The sequence below is a fragment of the Pinus tabuliformis genome, chromosome 7 (genome assembly GCF_031772625.1).
Source record: "Pinus tabuliformis cultivar Carrire ecotype Pingquan chromosome 7, CPIR1, whole genome shotgun sequence".
Lineage (NCBI taxonomy): Eukaryota > Viridiplantae > Streptophyta > Pinopsida > Pinales > Pinaceae > Pinus > Pinus tabuliformis.
The window spans coordinates 1,641,481,483-1,641,498,796 of NC_142293.1; the positions used below are offsets into that span (position 1 = coordinate 1,641,481,483).

Sequence of the window (17,314 nt, forward strand, 5' to 3'; positions counted from 1 at the left end):
TTCTGTGATAACCTAGTAGATGCTAAGCTGGTGATGGTTTCTTTCAGAGGAACGGGTCCATTTGATGCAGATGACTGGATCACAGACTTGGACTTCTCATGGCACAAAATGGGCTCTCTTGGAAAAGTTCATGTGGGATTCCTTGAAGCAATGGGCTTGGCTAATTGCTCCAATAAAAAAATATTAAAAAACCCCTCAAAGCATAAGAGAAAAGATATAATTCATGATCATGAAAAAGCTGAATTTCCAAATGAATGTGTCACAAAAGACGAGAAAAAACCTCTGGCTTACTATTCCCTACGCAGAAAGCTGAGCACATTGTAGAAGAGCACAAGGATGCCAAGTTCATTGTGACAAGACAGAGTTTGGGTGGTGCTCTGGCCATTTTGTTTCCTGCAATACTTCTCGTACACAAAAAGTCAAAGTTCATGAATAAGATGTTAGTAGTTCATACATTTGGACAACCTCGAGTTGGAGATTGAAAATTCCAAGATTTTATGAATATGAATATAAATGAACTTGTGACTAGGTACTTGAGAATGGTGTACTACAACGACATGATTCCCAGGATTCCATATGATGATGAAGCACTTTTTTTCAAGCATTGTGGAGTGTGTCTCTACTACAATAGCTTCTACAAACAAAAGGTATTACTTTCATAACATATTTATGTTATTCTTTTGTTTGAAAAGAAGTAATGTTTTATTTTTCTGTGGCTCAATTGCATTGCAGATAATGAAGGAAGTACCAAACAGGAATTTATCCATCTTATACTGTTGGAAAGGCTGAGGAGACAAAGCATGAATTCACACATAAAACATGAGTTGTTTCTCTTCTATTGATCACACAAAACATGATGATTACAATGAACCCGGTGAAGGGTATTTATCATTTTCCAACTAGCTACTCACCTTGAGATGCAACCACATGCAACCACACACTAAAATTCGTCTATCATTTAACTCGACTTGACTCAACACTTAAATACTCAATCACTCAGTTAAATGAATCTCTAAGTGTAGCCAACTCCTCATGCAAGAGTAATTATCTTATTTTAACACTCCCCCTTAATTACGTCTTCTAAACTAAAACATGACTCATGACAACTAAAACATGCTTGTTGGTCTATGTCTCAGCTAGGCTTACAACACCCAAGTTTCTTCTATGAAACTCAAACACATCTTGTGCTAATGACTTAGTAAATATATCAGCCAATTGATCACTAGATTTACAAGGCTTCAAGTGAGCTTCTCCATTTCTCACAAGTTCTCTAATAAAGTGATATCTAGTATCAATATGCTTGCTCTTCTAATGAAACACACTATTCTTTGATAGTGAAATCGTTGAGGTGTTGCCACAATATATTGTTGTTGATCCTTTTTGTTTCTGCTTGAGTCCATCAAATACTCTTCTTAACCACATTGCTTGACATGTTGTTGCTACATATTCTACTTTCGCTGACGAAAGTGTCACAATGGGCTACTTCTTAGATGCCCATGAAATCATACCTGAACCAAGGTGGAAATCATAACCAGAAGTGCTCTTCCTAACATCCAAACTGCCTGCAAATCACTATCTGTGTATCCAATCAAATCTTTCTTTTTTGTGCTTGCATACATTATGCCATAATCTCTAGTTCCTGCTATGTATCTCAGAATTCTTTTCCCTGCACTCCAATGTGTGTCTTTTGGAGTCTCCATAAATTTCGAAATCAAACTCACTCCTTGCATGATATCCGGTCTTGTAGCTATGAGATACATGAGGCCACCAACCAATCTTTGAATAAAGTTGGATTGACATATGATCTTATATCATCCTTGCTTAACTTTGTACTTGTTGCAACTGGTGTAGGGATGGGTTTATAATTTTCCATCCTGAATCTTTTCAACAAATCTTTGGCATATTTATTTTGACAAATAAAAATTCCCTTTTCAGATTGCTCAACTTCTATTCCAAGAAAATATTTCATGAGACCAAGATCTGTCATCTCAAATTCTTTCATCATGGTTGATTTAAATTCATCTATCTCAAAATCACTTGTAAAAGTCATGTCATCAACATATAAGCAAACAATCAAATTTTGTTCATGCTCATTTACCTTTCTGTGCAAGGTAGGCTCATTGTTGCTTCTGTAAAATCCATTCTTAATCATGTAGCTGTCGATTCTACTATACCAAGCTCTAGGCACTTGCTTCAGTCCATAAAGCGCTTTCTTCAACCTGTAAACTTTCTCTTCATTACTCTCAACTTCATATTCTGGAGGTTGTTGCACATAAATTTCTTCTTCTAGAATTCCATTCAAGAAGGCTGATTTCACATCCATCTGATATACTTTCCACTTGTTCTGAGCTGTTGTAGCTAGAACTGCTCTTACAGTATACAATCTGGCTACCAGAGGAAACGTTTCTCCAAAATCTATTCATGGTTGCTGCGAGAATCCTTTTTCTATAAGTCGTGCTTTAAATCTGTCAATTTCACCTTTCTCATTCAACTTTGTTTTGTACACCCACTTCACACCAATGAGATTTTTGTCCTTTGGTAAATCAACCAAATCCCATGTATCATTATTTTCAATAGTTTCAATTTCTTCATCCATGGCTTGCACCCAATTTTCATCTCTGATTGCTTCTTCAAATGAAGAATGTTGGAATGACAACAATGCAAAATTTGAACTAACATCCAAATCATCATAACTACCTTTCAAACTTCTCATTTTTCTCTTACTATTGATTGATTCATCCCCTAATTGATTGTTGGGAGAATCTTGATCTGTTGGTCTGCTTGAAGATCCACGTTGCTCTAAAAACCTTAGAGTCCTTGTTGGTGTGTCTCTGTTTGGTGTCTTCATCTATGATTCTTGTTGCTCCTTTTCTGCTACATCATCTTCTTCCATCAGTGGTACTTGTGCATCAATTGTTTTGTCTACAGTTCCATTCCATGACTCTTGTTATTTGAACACAACATCTTTGCTAATTATGGTCTTCTTTGTGACAGGGTTATACAATTTGGCATTTTTCACTTTTATCATCCAATTTGCCTCTTCACTCCTTAGGTATGTGTGCATAAGCTACACATCCAAATACTCTGAGATGAGATACACTGCAATACATGCCTGATTATGCTTGTTCTGGTACTCTGTTCATCGCACTCTTTGTAGGAGATCTGTTGATCACATAAATAGCACATGCAATTTCTTCTGCCCAATACTCAACATGCTTCTTACCATGTTCATAATTGTCTTGTTCTTTCTCTCTGCTACACCATTCTGCTGTGGTGTGTACTTGATTGTAAACTATCTTCTGATTCCATGTTGTTTGCAGTAATAATGGAATGCCTTTGAGTCATATTCTCCACCACGATCTGACCTCATTACTTTGATCTGTCAATCACTTTGGTTCTCTACTAAGGCTTTGAATTCTTTGAAATTTGCAAACATTTCAGAGTTTTTCTTCAAGAAGTAAACCCAAGTCTTTCTACTATAATCATCAATGAAAGTGAAGAAGTAACAACTTCCACCAATCGACTGTGTCCTCATAGGTCCACACAAGTCTGTATGCACTAGCTCAAGAGATTGCTTTGTTATGTATGCAACTCCCTTTGGAAAACTTTCACGGCGTTGCTTTCCCAAGATGCAACAATCACAAGTACTAACAGGTCCTTTGATGGGAGGTAATCCTCTGACCATCTGTTTCTGCTACAACAATCTTAAACCAAAAAAGTGCAAGTGTCCAAATCGAAAATGCCATAACCAATATTCATCAGAACATGCTACTGTAAAATAACTCACCTGACCACTGTAATTCGTAATTAGAGGAAATAGTTTGTTCCTTGTCATCTGCACCTTTTCTATCAGTGGCTTGCTTGGGGGCTTGTCATATATAACACATTCTTGACCTTGAAAGATAACTATGTATCCTTTCCGTGTCAATTGACTAACACTTAAAAATTATGTTTGAGACTAGGAACATAATATACCTGTGAGATTGTCTTCGTCTCCCCCTGCTTGGTTAGAATGTTGACCACTCCTTTGCCATCTACTTCCACAGCCTTGTTAGTCCCCAACTTTACCTTTTTCTTCACAGAGTGATCGAAATTTGCAACAAAATCCTTGTTGCCTGTCATGTGGTTACTGCAACCATTGTCTAACAACCACACACTAGCAGAAGGTTCATGCATGGTATGGCAAGCTAGGAACATGGAGTTAGTACTCTCTGTAGTGACATTAGCTCTTTGGTTCTCTTGATCAGATATCTTCTTCCTGCAATCACAAGCATAATGACCAAATTTATTGCAATAATAACATCTCACCTTTGATTTGTCAACTCTTTGATTATTGTTGAAGCTTCTGTAGTTTCTTCCACTTTCATGTTCATGCTCTTCTCGGCCATCTCTCTGACCACCATATCTTCCACTTCGTCCTCTGCCTCTCGATCTACTTCTGCCTCGACCTCTGTCTCTTGAAATAGAAACCTGACTTTTGAAAGCGGTCTCTAAAGTGGAATCCTTATTTCTATCTATCCTTGCCTCATGCAATAGAAGTGATCCCATCAACTCATCAACTGTCAATGATGCCAAATCCTTGGCTTCTTCTATGGCTACTACCACAACATCAAATTTGGTAGATAAAGATCTGAGGATCTTCTCAACCACTGTTTGATATTTAATTTCTTCACCATAAATCTTTAACTGATTTACGACAGTTATGACCCGATTCATGAAAGAATCAATGTCCTCTGTCTCCTTCATCTGCAGACTTTCAAAATCTCTCCTAGTATTCTGCAACTTAACAATATTGACTTTGGCCATACATGTATAGTTTGTCGCCAAAGTATCCCATGTTACTTTTGCTGAAGACATGATCATAATCTTCTAGAACACTGCTCGGTCCACTCCCTATTGGATAAGCTGCAACGCTTGTGCATTCTTCTTCTTGTTTATTTTCCATTGATCCCTCTATGTATTATTGAGAGCTCGTTATGCTGCTTCATTCTTAGGTTCTGAAAACCTAAACTGGACATAATCCCACATATCATATGCCTGCAACGTGATCGCTATCTTAATGGCCCATACATCATAATCCTTCCTTGTAAACGATGGAAACTGGGACTGGAAATTGGAAAAAACCATCTTTCTTCAAAAATATCTTTTTGAAAAAACACTAAATTTCTCTTTTATAAAACTCTTTTTCAAAATATACCCTTTTAATAAAAACCCTTAATTTTTTATTTTTATTTTATAGAAAAACTTAAAAAAAACCTAGGGGCAAAAACACCCTTTTGAAAATCTCTTAAATATTTTTTATATATATAAAAAATCTTTATATATAAAAGACAAAACCTTTATAAATCGCCGTTCACGAATAAAAAAAAAAAGACTTTTTTTAAGTGGGTCTTTTGATATATTAAAAGGTACTCTCATAAACTTAAATCAACGTGAATTTGGTTGACTTTTTAAAACCTCTTATATAGACCACGTGCGTGGTTGTTGGTTTATTAACGCACCTCGACTAACGCATGCCACCATGGCCAGCTCTGCTACGAACAGTCACAAATAGAGTGACGACGATGTTATTGCAATATTCTCGTGTTATTATGATTTTGAGTGATTGGAGTTATTATTATTATTATTATTATTTTTAATGATATGTATGAAACTAATAACCAAGATTTAGAAGTCTCATGAAAATAACCTTTATAATATAGATTTTAAAGTTTTAGTAGAATTTTATTATATCTATTATAACAAAAATTTTAATAGAATATTTATAACAATTTACAAATCATTTAATTAGATGTTGTTTTAGTATAAAAATTTCCTAATAAAAGAATACAACTTCAATTTTCACAACATAAATATTTTATTTAAAATGACTGTAATGACCATTTTTATTAATAATGTATTAAGTGTGAAATAACATATTGATATAAAAATATTATTAGTATTAGAGTTTAAAATTTTATTCACGTGTACTATTTGAAAATGTTTCTTTGTGAAGTTTAATATAAAGAATTGGGGCTGGAGTATGCCCTAAAACTGCTTCTGCTTGGCTAAGAGCTCGTCTTCCTCGGACGTAAGGAAACAGGTTAACGGCCCAAGACCCAGAGGCATCTGGCAGGAGTGAAAGCCTGCTCCCTTACGGACCACCAGCAGGTTATTTCAGGTGGCGTGGTTTTCCTTGATAACAGTGATGTGTCAACTGACATTTGCAGATAGCAGCCAGAGATGGCTGTCCTCACTGTTGGTTTGACAAACTGAGTTTGATAGGTTTTTCCACCTTTTGAAAAAAAAAATATATATATAAAGAAAAATGTTTTTTTTTAATGTAGCTCGTGATGCCTCTTGTTACACAAAAATATCGTCACCATGATTATTTGCAGTCAGTATGGGTCTATCATCACTTGTACTGTCCTCCTAAGCAAGTCTAAGACCTCAGCTCTTCAAATCAAGCTTTAGAAGTGGGAGAAAGACATTAGATATCAATGTAACTCTGGTTCCGCACTTTCTCTCATGGTCACCTGCGGTCCCGCACCTTCTGTGTACAGAAGCTGCGTACCTACCCGCTCTGTTCCTAACGGTGTAGGTGCGGACCCCTGTGAAAGTCAAAAGGCGCAAGTTTTATCTTAAAAAACTCACTTTGGGTTAATTCTAGAGTTTTCTAGAAGGAATTTTGACGTGGATTGTTCGCTCTGAGGTGGTTCATGCATCCCAAAAGAGAAGGAGCTAATCCCTTGACTAAAGGAGCTATCCCTTTGAAGGAGGGCTTTATCCCTTTGAAGGAGGACCTAGTAACTTCCCTCCATTGCACTATAAATACAGGCATTGGGGTGAGGACTAGGGAGGTTAGAAGCTGAACATTTTGAGGGTAAATGCTGGTGAAATTGAGACTCTTTGGTTGAGCTTGAGAGGAGAGATCACATACCTCTTGGTTCCATTGGAGAGTGAGTGAAACTTGTCAAAGTAGAGAAGACATCTTGTTGGACCCTGGGAGGAGCTTGTACAACGTCAAGGCAAAGGTTGTAAGGTTCTTCTTCTTTTGAATTAATACCATCAAACTCATTTTTCTCAACAAGTATCTTATGTTATTTGTTTCATGGACTCCTTGACTTTCATGTTAAATATGTTTTATGCAATTGGTTTTTCAGGTGCTATTTAATTTGTTTGCCTTGTTTGTGTTTGCAGATTCGCGAAAAGGAGCTCATTTGGATCAAAGGAGCGAGGGCATCCACAAGCTTGCGTTGGACCAAAGGTAGGCCTTAAAAACACTTGTTTGCTATTGTTTATTAAAGCATATTTAGAGAAAGATAGTGTCTGGTTGGTTTGCTTGTCGTTAGGTCTTCTTTAGATTCTAGGAAGGTCTATCTTGTCCGCAAGATCGACACTTTCCGTGCGACAAAATGGCGACCATACTGGGGACTTGATTGTTTTCTTTGTCTATACTTTGACTTGAGAAACTGTATTTTCTGTTTCTGTTTTTGACTTGATGATTGTGGGATTGGGTGAATTTAGTTAATGTTGAGTTAGTTTTCATTTTTCATAGTTTTGGGAGAGGTACGCACCCTCTGAGTTAAGCACAGTGCGTACCTGTACGCACTTTTGCTTTGTGCACAGAGCGTGGACGCACCTGTGTAAACAGGTTGCTTGCGTACCCTGTCAAAAATTTGAAAAATTTTAAATTTTTTCTCTTTTTTATCAGTTTAGAATTTGTTTATAGGTTTTAGCCATTGCCCAGACCTGCTTGTTCCCTGTCAAAAACTTTCCTTGGTTTAATTTCATTAGCATTAGGGTTTTAGGTGGAATTCCTAGGAATTTTGCTTGTTGGGTTTGTTTTTCGTTTTTGGTTGTGTAGTGGCTCTGAGCTTAGAAGCCGTAGGGACCTCAGATTACCTTGGTGTCTACCAGTCTTCTTATGAGTCTGACCATTTATGAAATCTCCCCTTGTTGAGGAATCCGCTTTGAGTTTTCTCATTTCAAAATTTCGAAAAGCTTGTAGTTGAAAGTTTGGAATTTTCATTTTTAAAAAAAGAAAACGAAAGATTGGTTGTTTTTTGACTAATTGTGATTCTGCATAAATTAGTCCTTAGCTCACATTTAGCTAAGTAAAACATCCTCAAAAAGACTTTTAGTAGGTTTTGATTTCAAGTAGCTTTTTATATAGTTTGTAGCTCTCAAAGTTAGTCATTTTCATTAGTTTTGAGTGTTTTATTTACAAAATAAATAAAAAAATCTCTTTTGGAAAAGTTTGTTTTTTTTGTAGTGATTGAGTGCTTTGAAAAGACAAAGGAAATTTTTGTGAAATAACTAGTTGTCTCGTTTCGAGTGCTTTGGAAAGGAAAAGCTCTTCTTTCAATTTGTTTAATTGAGAAAGATTTGTGTTTACGAAGTATTTGCATTCTCAAACTCTTTCTTAGTTTAGAAGTTCATCGAAGAGAAAAGATTGTTTAAATCATCTTAGGTGCATCTTTTTAGTGATTTCGAGTCAAGTCTTTACACCACGAGTTTCATCTCCGCCACCTCTTGACTTAAACAACAACCACTAAAATTAATGCTTAAAGTAAAATTCACCTAGTAACATTTTATTTCTAGGGCTCTGATACACCAACTTAGTTTAGGCTAGTGTCTTGGAGTAGGAGAGTAATTAACTCTCCAAGACAGTAAAAACAAACAAGTAGCTGTATCTTGTGGTAGGAAGAAATCCAATTGTTGCATTTATGCTCTGGGAAAGCTCCTCTTAAAGGAGAAGCACGAGATCGTGTCCGAACCAGTGTGGGAATCAATCCTTCCTCATTGGGAACGACGCCAGATATTCACGTATTAAAAATGGTAAACCTCGGATTAACCATTGTCGAGGAGCCTGGGGTCACTTGTTGGTAAACCTTGGATTATGTCAAGGAGCCTTCAAGGGGATTGAGCTTGCTACTCTGCCCTTGCGTGCGTATCGGATCGTAGACTGTTCCCCCAGGTGTATTTGTCTCAGTTGGTAGCCTTAGTGACCATATTCTTTAGGATTCTTCCTAAGGTGACAGTGGTGGGAAGATCCCACTGTACCTGGAGCAGACGTCGGCTAGACTCACTTGGATTTTCTGGGGGGTTCACTTCACTCGAGACGGTTAAGTGGAGGAACTTGGTCCAGTCTATTCATTAAGCAGGTTGCCGGGGTAACTGTTCCAACCGCCATTTCTGTACTGAATTCTGCGATGTTGGATTTCATCACCAACTAGTGTTTTCGGTCCGGAAAGTTACTGTTTGTGTGTGTTTGATCTCTAGATTCTTTAGGCGTGTGATTCAAATTTGTTTGGTTCTTTAGAGGCTTTAGGTGGTTTTCATTGAGATTTTACTTTGTTTGCGTGTGAAGTAGTTAAAAGTTCTTAACTGTGGCTGAATTACCAAGACAGTCCCGTAGACTTCGGGGCCAGTCTCCTGAGGTTGTAACCGTGGCTGATTTACTGAGGAAGTCCCGTAGACTTCGGGGCCAACCTCCTGAAGAAGTCCCGAGCCAGCTTGAAGGCTTGAAAGTCCTTGTAACTCCTAGTGGTAGTAAAGTTGGGTCACCTGAGGAAGGAGAGTCTTCATTGGTTGTACATCCTGATTACCAAACTCTAGTAACAGGTTATAATCCTGAATCTATTTCGGTTTCCGAACTTGCTGGTAGCTTTTCATCTACTAGTGATATAGGTGAAGAACCTGAGATATCTGAACCTGTTACTCCAACATCGGGGTTTGTCTCTCCAACTTCTAGTGCTCCTAATTCACCTAGGGTAGAAAGAGTAATCACCGAAAATCTTCCTTCTGGTTTGATAGCTATTGAAAAACTTGCTCCGGAAGAAGAAGTAGGCATCCCTATCCCTGAAAATCAACCTGTTATTGATCTAAGGGAGCGTGAATCAATTTTTTACAGTCCACCTAGAAGTACTACTTGGTATCTTTCTTTGACTAATTATTTGGAAAACCCAGCGTTAAGTTTTTCACCACCTCGTGCTCCTTATCATCCTAGAGGTTTTTATACTCCCGTAAATATGTCAGGTCAGTCGTCCATGTTTACTAAATCGCCTGAATCTTTTTTGTACGGCGGTCCTTCTGTTCCCTCTGGGTATCAGTCATTTTCTGGTACTTTTTCGGGAGCATCTCCTCAACCCATTGAACAAGGGTTATTCACTGGAAACAATGGTGCAAAGCCGTTGAGCGTAGAAGACATTCTTATGATGTCAGGTTCTATTCCCAATTCTCAACCTCAAGGTGGCCAGTTACCGCCTCGGGGGCAGCCTCAATTAACGCCTGGGGGGCAACCTCAAGGTACACAATTTGCATCTGGGGGGCAACCTCAAGGACAGTACGTACCTACGGTACAATACGTTCCTCAAGGTCAACCCCAGACTCAATATGTACCCCAAGGTCAACCCCAGTATCAATTTATACCTCAAGGTCAACCCCAGTATCAGTACGTGCCTCAGGGGTATCTACCCCAAGGTCAGTACTCGAACCAAGGTTTCCAACCACCCCAAGGTCAATCTTATGTTCAAGGAACAGGAAATGTACCTTTCAATTATCAATCCTACCCTCAACCTGGTTATGGTCCTCAATATTCTCAACCTGTTATGGGTCAGTACCCCGGAATGAACATAGTGTGGGAACCATCGCAAACTCAACAGGTGTTGCAGCCAAATGTACAGTTGTCATCTCAAACTGGACAACCCTTAGTTTCTGGTTCACCCCAGCAACCAGTCCAGTCTAATATTCAAACTTCTGTACCTTCGGTAGTTTCTCAGTCTGGGCCTACTGCGCCTCGTACTCCATCTCAAACGACTGCTGCAACTGCTGCAACATCTGTTCAATCTACCCCACCTACTTCTGGAGTATCGACAGCTCCGGTTTCTACTGTTCCTGTATCTACTCCTCAGACATCTTTACCACCGTCTGGATCCACGATTCAAACTACGGTTCATATGCCTGTAGGACAACCTGGTTTAAGTACGGTTGTCACAAGTCAACCATAATTCACCTATCAACCGTACCAGGGACAGTACCAATTCGGTCCTGCTGTCCAGCAGCCAGTTTATCAGTATCAACCGTATCCTGGGTACACTTATCAACAACCTCAACAACCCCAGTACGGTCCGGTTAATCCTGGTTTTCCGGGAGGATACAATATCCCGAACGCGATTCCTATTCCTAGTTATCCTGGATATCCTCCTCCTGGGGCTGGTCTCATGACCCAGAGTTTTAGGGATCCTAATCGGCAGTTACCGTTTATCGCAACTTTGGACTTACCAGACTTGTCGCGCCTAACAAACGATCCGATTAATTATCTTCCGTTTTGGCCGCCAATGCCGAATAAGTTGCCCAGTGACATTCCCAAGTTCGAAGGTAAATTTGGAGAGGACCCGTCGAACCATGTGATGACTTACCACCTCTGGTGTGCGTCTAACTCCATCACAGATGATTTGATCCGTCTTAGACTTTTCCAGCGCACTCTAATTGGTCTCGCGGCCAAGTGGTACATTGAGTTACTGCGAGGCACTTTTTATAATTTTAGTCAGTTAGCTACCTCGTTTTTAACTCATTTCCAGTTGCCAGTCCGATATGACAATGGCACGGAATTGTTAACTTCGCTAAAACAATCGACATCCACGTATATTTCAGATCATATTCATGAGTGGAGACGTCGACGACGTTTAGTGAAGGTATTTATTCCGAATCAAATCTTGGCTGAGTGGTTTGTAAAATCTTTGTTGCCAAGGATCACTGAAGATGTTGCTAAAGCCGGAGTTGTTACTGAGGAGCAAGTGATTGCTCAAGCACAGTACCTTGACTTGGTCTATACTCAGTCAGGTACGTTACACGAAAAGATCCCCGATCTTCCCAAGTCAAATCAAATCACTGCAGCTCCTTCGGGATCTCATGCCGCTGACGGTATGATTGGTACGGTTAACACTAAAAGTAAGAAGAAGTCTTCCAAGAATTCTTCTCCTATCATAACCTTGCCTGATTCCCCGACAGGAGATTCTTCTGCAGAGGTTTCCGCCGATATTCACGTTGTAGAATCATCTACGACTAAATCAAAATCCGGTGGGAAGAAGAAAGGAAAGAAGAAGAATAAAACGGACAAAAGTTCAAAGGAGAAACCTGAAAAGGCGGAATCCAATGATGAAAAGCGCAAACCTCGTTATCCATGTCTCATTTGTGACGAAGAACATTTTACAAGAGACTGCCCTCATCGAGCAGAGGTTGCGAAGATCGTCAAAGGTTCCCAAACTCCTGTTGTCTTGAAGGATCCATTTCCAAGTCAAGACAGTAAGATGATAGGTTCTTCCTCGAGTGCCAATGAAGAACCCATATTGATGATGTCCCATGTAAGGATTGCGACTCGATCGCAAGATTATGGTAGTAAAAGTCCTGTTGATGGCAAAGAAGCAGAATCTTCTCATTCTAATCCATCAACCTCAGCTCCTGGTTCTGATCCACTACAGATCGAGAAACCTAATCCAGACTTAGTAATCAAACCGCCCACCAAGGGTATACTTCGAAAGTCAGCTTTCAATCCACATGCGAGAGCGGCTCAGAATTATAACATTGTTGAGGATTTAGCTGTTTCACCCTCAGCAATGTCGGCTTTGGAAGTGCTGCAATCATGCCCAGCACAGCGTAAATTAATTTTGTCGGCTATAGGAGCTGTTGATGTTCAGGACCCGAACCTAATAATCTTTGATCTAGAAAATAGTACACCGCGTTTGCCTCATCAAATGGCTTTCCAGATCCCAGTGATAGTAAAAAACAGGCCTATTCATCGGACTGTAATTGATGAGGGAGCCTCAACGTGTATTATGTCGATACAGTGTTGGAGATCGCTTGGTTCTCCTTCACTAAATCAATCCCCAACAATTCTTAAGGCCTTTGATGGCCGTGGGTTTCATCCTTTTGGCATTCTACAGGATTTGCCTATAGGGGTTGAAGGAAAAACCGTTAGTCTAGATGTGGAGGTGGTTGATGCCCCTCTAGACTACAACCTTCTCTTGGGTCGAAGTTGGTCTTACGCTATGACAGCGGTCGTTTCATCGGTCTTTAGAGTCATAAAGTTTCCACATAATGGAAAGATCGTAACAATAGACCAGCTGGCTTACTTTTCATCCGACCCAGCCTCTTCGGAGAGTATTCAGCATGTCGGTAAAACGACTATCCCATATAAGGATGTTGGAGTAGGATTAGTTAAAGATGCCGGTTTACTGGGAACTTTTCCTTTTCCTCCAATCAATGCATCATCTTCATTTGCAACCATTCATATGATTACATCAGACACTATTTTTTTATGACGATCCTTGGATCGTTCCTTCTGAATATGAAATAGACTCATTTGGTAATTCCATGCCTTTGAGTCCATATGAAATTGCCTATTAAGCCGTGCAGTCTTTTGCCGACCCGTGTTCAACCGAAAATGACTTAATGAATGTGGTCAGTGAGGAATCACTTTTCACATCAACCTCGGATTTAACTACGTTTTCTGAATTTGTTCACTCTGATGAGCAAATTCGTGAAATCCTATGTGTAGATGATTTACCATGGGAAGATCTCCATCACAGATCTTCGTTTTTACCTGAGGATGATCGTTTTGAAAATGATTTCTCATCAATTTTTACGACTGAATATGTCAAGGAACCTCAAAATCCAATGAAACATCTCGATTCAGAGTTAAATTTGGGAAACATCTCTCGAACTATTCCCATTGACATTTCGGTTAAACCTGGAATTGTTGAGAACATTCATATAGGTGCCTCGTGTACAGATGACGAAATTCAATTATATAAGGCCCTATTTCAAGAGTTCCGCGACGTGTTTGCCTAGTCCTATGAGGAAATGCCAGGAATTGATCCCGCGATTGTTGTTCATGAGATCAAGACTTACCCGGACGCTAAACCCGTCTGGCAACGTTTGCGTCAGATTCACCCACGAAAAGCTGCTGCAATTAAAGCAGAAGTTGAAAAACTGTTGAAAGCAGGTTTCATTTATCCGATCCCGCTAACGGATTGGGTATCGAATATTGTTCCGGTTAACAAAAAACAGGGGACAATAAGAATATGCATCGATTATAGGGACATTAATCGAGCCTGTCCAAAGGACAATTATCCAACTCCCTATATCGATCAAATCATTGATGATTGTGTCGGCAGCGAAATATTTTCCTTTATGGACGATTTTTCCGGATACAATCAAATCAACATTCTACCTGCCGATTAACCAAAAACGGCTTTCATTTGTCCATGGGGGACGTTTGCTTATTGCAAATTACCTTTTGGGCTTAAGAATGCTGGAGCAACTTTTCAGAGGGCGATGTCTTATGCGTTTCATGACATCAAGCACATTGTGCAACCCTATCTCGATGACTTGCCTGCTCATTCATTACATCGAGCTGATCACCTCGTCCATTTACGAGCAATCTTTATGAGGTGTAGGCATTATCGTATTCGGTTGAACCTACACAAATGTGTCTTCTGTATAGAAACGGGTCGTTTGCTGGGATTTGTAGTTTCGAAAGCCGGCATTCGCGTTGATCCCTCGAAGGTCGAAGCTATCATCAATTTGCCTCCTCCTTCGAGTCTTCGCCAACTCCAAAGTTTGCAGGGGAAAGCAAACTTTTTACGACGATTCATTCCTAACTACGCCGAGGTTACAAAGGGTTTTACATGGTTGTTGAAACAGAAAACTCAATTCTCTTGGGATGAGATAGCTCAGAAATCTTTTGATGCACTCAAACACGCGTTGACCCATGCACCGTTGTTGCATCCTCCCAACTACAACCAGGATTACTTTTTGTATCTCGCCGCCTCCCATTCCACTATTGGAATGGTCTTAGTTCAGGAAGATGAATTCGGAACGGAACATGTGATATATTACCTTAGTCGCACGTTAAATCCAACTGAGCTAAAATACTCACGTGTGGAGAAATTGGCATTGGCAGCCGTTCAAGCTGTCCAACGTTTTCGTCACTACATTTTACTACGTAAAACTACGGTAATTTCGGATTGCAACCCTATGATCTACATTTTGACCAAACAATTGCTAGGGGGCAAGTACTCTAAATGGATCGTTATCCTGCAGGAGTTCGACTTGGAGTTTGAGAAATCTAAGTCTAAGAAATCTTTAGTTTTTGCAGAGTTAATGTGTGACTTCCCGCGTGCTGACACAGAAACTGTGGCAGAGGAGCCCATTGCGGACGAATCTTTGTTTCTAATCAGCACTTTAGATCCATGGTATGGGGATATCATCGTCTATCTCCAGACCCAATCCTTTCGGCCAGAAATTTCAAGGTCGGAACGTCGGAAAATTCGCTTCCAGTCCCAACAATTCAAAATTATTGGAGATACTCTTTATCGCCGTGGGGCGGACTCTATTTTTCGACGTTGCTTAACTCACGAAGAAGCTGAAAGGGTTCTAAATGACTGTCACTCTGGAGCATGTGGCGGTCATATGTCTGGGTATGCCACAGCCCAAAAGATATTGCGCGCTGGCTATTTCTGGCCGTCCTTGTTTAAAGATTGTATTACGGCAGTCTGAAAATGCCACAACTGCCAGATTTTTGACCGTAAGATGCGCGCTCCACCTGCTCCTCTCCACCCTATAATTGCCGTCGGTCCTTTTGCCAAATGGGGTATCGATTTTATTACATTTAACCCTCACTCGGTCGGGGGGCATGCGTATATCATCCTTGCGGTAGATTATTTTACTAAGTGGGCCGAGGCGATGCCTACATTCGAGGCAGACGGCAAGACAGCTGCAATTTTCGTGTTCAATCATATAATTGCTAGGTTTGGTGTCCCACAAGCAATAATCACTGATCATGGGCGTCATTTTCGAAACGTTATGATGACCGAACTTACAGGCCAGCTTGGTTTACGTCACGATAGTTCAACTCCTTATTATCCACAAGCGAATGGTCTGGTTGAGTCCATCAACAAAGTTTTAGTTATCATGATCCGACGAATCATTGGGATTCATCGGTCGAATTGGCACAACATGCTATTTTCAGCGCTTTGGGCGTACCGAACTTCAGTAAAAACATCAACAGGGTTCACTCCTTTCCAACTAGTCTATGGTTTGGAAGCTGTGTTACCCATTGAGTGCGAAATCCCGTCACTGCAAATGGCCATCGAGTTACTTCCAGCTACTTCCGAAGAGGAAAAGCGTTTGTTATACTTAGCTCAATTAGATGAGAATCGACGTGATGCTGCATTGGCGATCGAGACTCACGCAAAACGTATGAAAGCTCAGTATGATCGGAATGTGACCCCTCGAAATTTTTCGGAAGGAGACCTAGTGTTATTGTATGATCAAGCTAATGATAAATTAGGCGCTGGGAAATTCGTTCCTATGTGGCATGGTCCCTATATTGTTAAGCGAAAGCTAGCAAAAGGGGCCTATGAATTGGTAGAATTTGATGGGGACTCTTTGGGTAAACCCAGAAATGGCCTTTACTAAATGGCCTTTACTTGAAGAGGTACTATGCTTAAAAGAATGGGGTATGGAGATTTTTAGTTAGGATAGTTTTTCTTTCTAGCTGGTGTGTTTTAGTTTACAAAGTGTGCTTAGTTTAGAGAGTGTTTTTCCGTCATTATTCCTGCTTATCTTGGTTTTACTCTTGATATTGCATATGTCGATGCCTCTCCAAACATACATTGGATTTGCTGATGGTGCTTGTCGTAATACACGGAACATCTCTTCCGCAGCTTGGGTTATCTATTCGCCCTCTGACGAGTTAGTTTCTATGCATGGGGTAAGCCTCGGTCAAACAACAAACAACATTGCAGAGTATAGTGCAGTGATTGAGTTATTATCTGAATCTATTTCATTTGGGATTCGGAGTTTGATAGTGAGGTTGGATTCTGAACTCGTTGTATTACAGCTTAATAGAGTGTATGCCATTAGAAATCCAGTGTTATTAAGATTATTTTTGAGAGTGCGTCTCTTGGAACGTGAGTTTGATTACATTGAATATCAGCATATTCCAAGGTTTTTAAATACATTAGCAGATGCAATTGCTTCTCGAATGTTAAAAAGACATTTGCAATAATCATACATGTAAATTTAAAACCATTCCATAATATGATTTACAAGATAAGCCGGTAATAGTGATATATATATATAGGAGTGTGTCAAAAAATACATCGTCTTCGATCATAGGTTGAAAAACACCTTATGATCGGCAAAAATGATAAGTACAAAAAACAAAAATGTCACATGTGCCCACGAAAGGCGATCATCCTATCACTGGTGATGATCTCTATAAGAAACCACTGCCCGGGCCACCTTGCAAAGGAACCTCCTAAAA

At 39.8% G+C, this 17,314-nt stretch overlaps 1 pseudogene; it reads left to right on the forward strand.

The window, feature by feature from the left end:
* The window catches only part of LOC149254666 (triacylglycerol lipase OBL1-like), a 53,735-nt pseudogene that overhangs the window by 361 nt on the left and 36,060 nt on the right, over positions 1 to 17,314 (forward strand).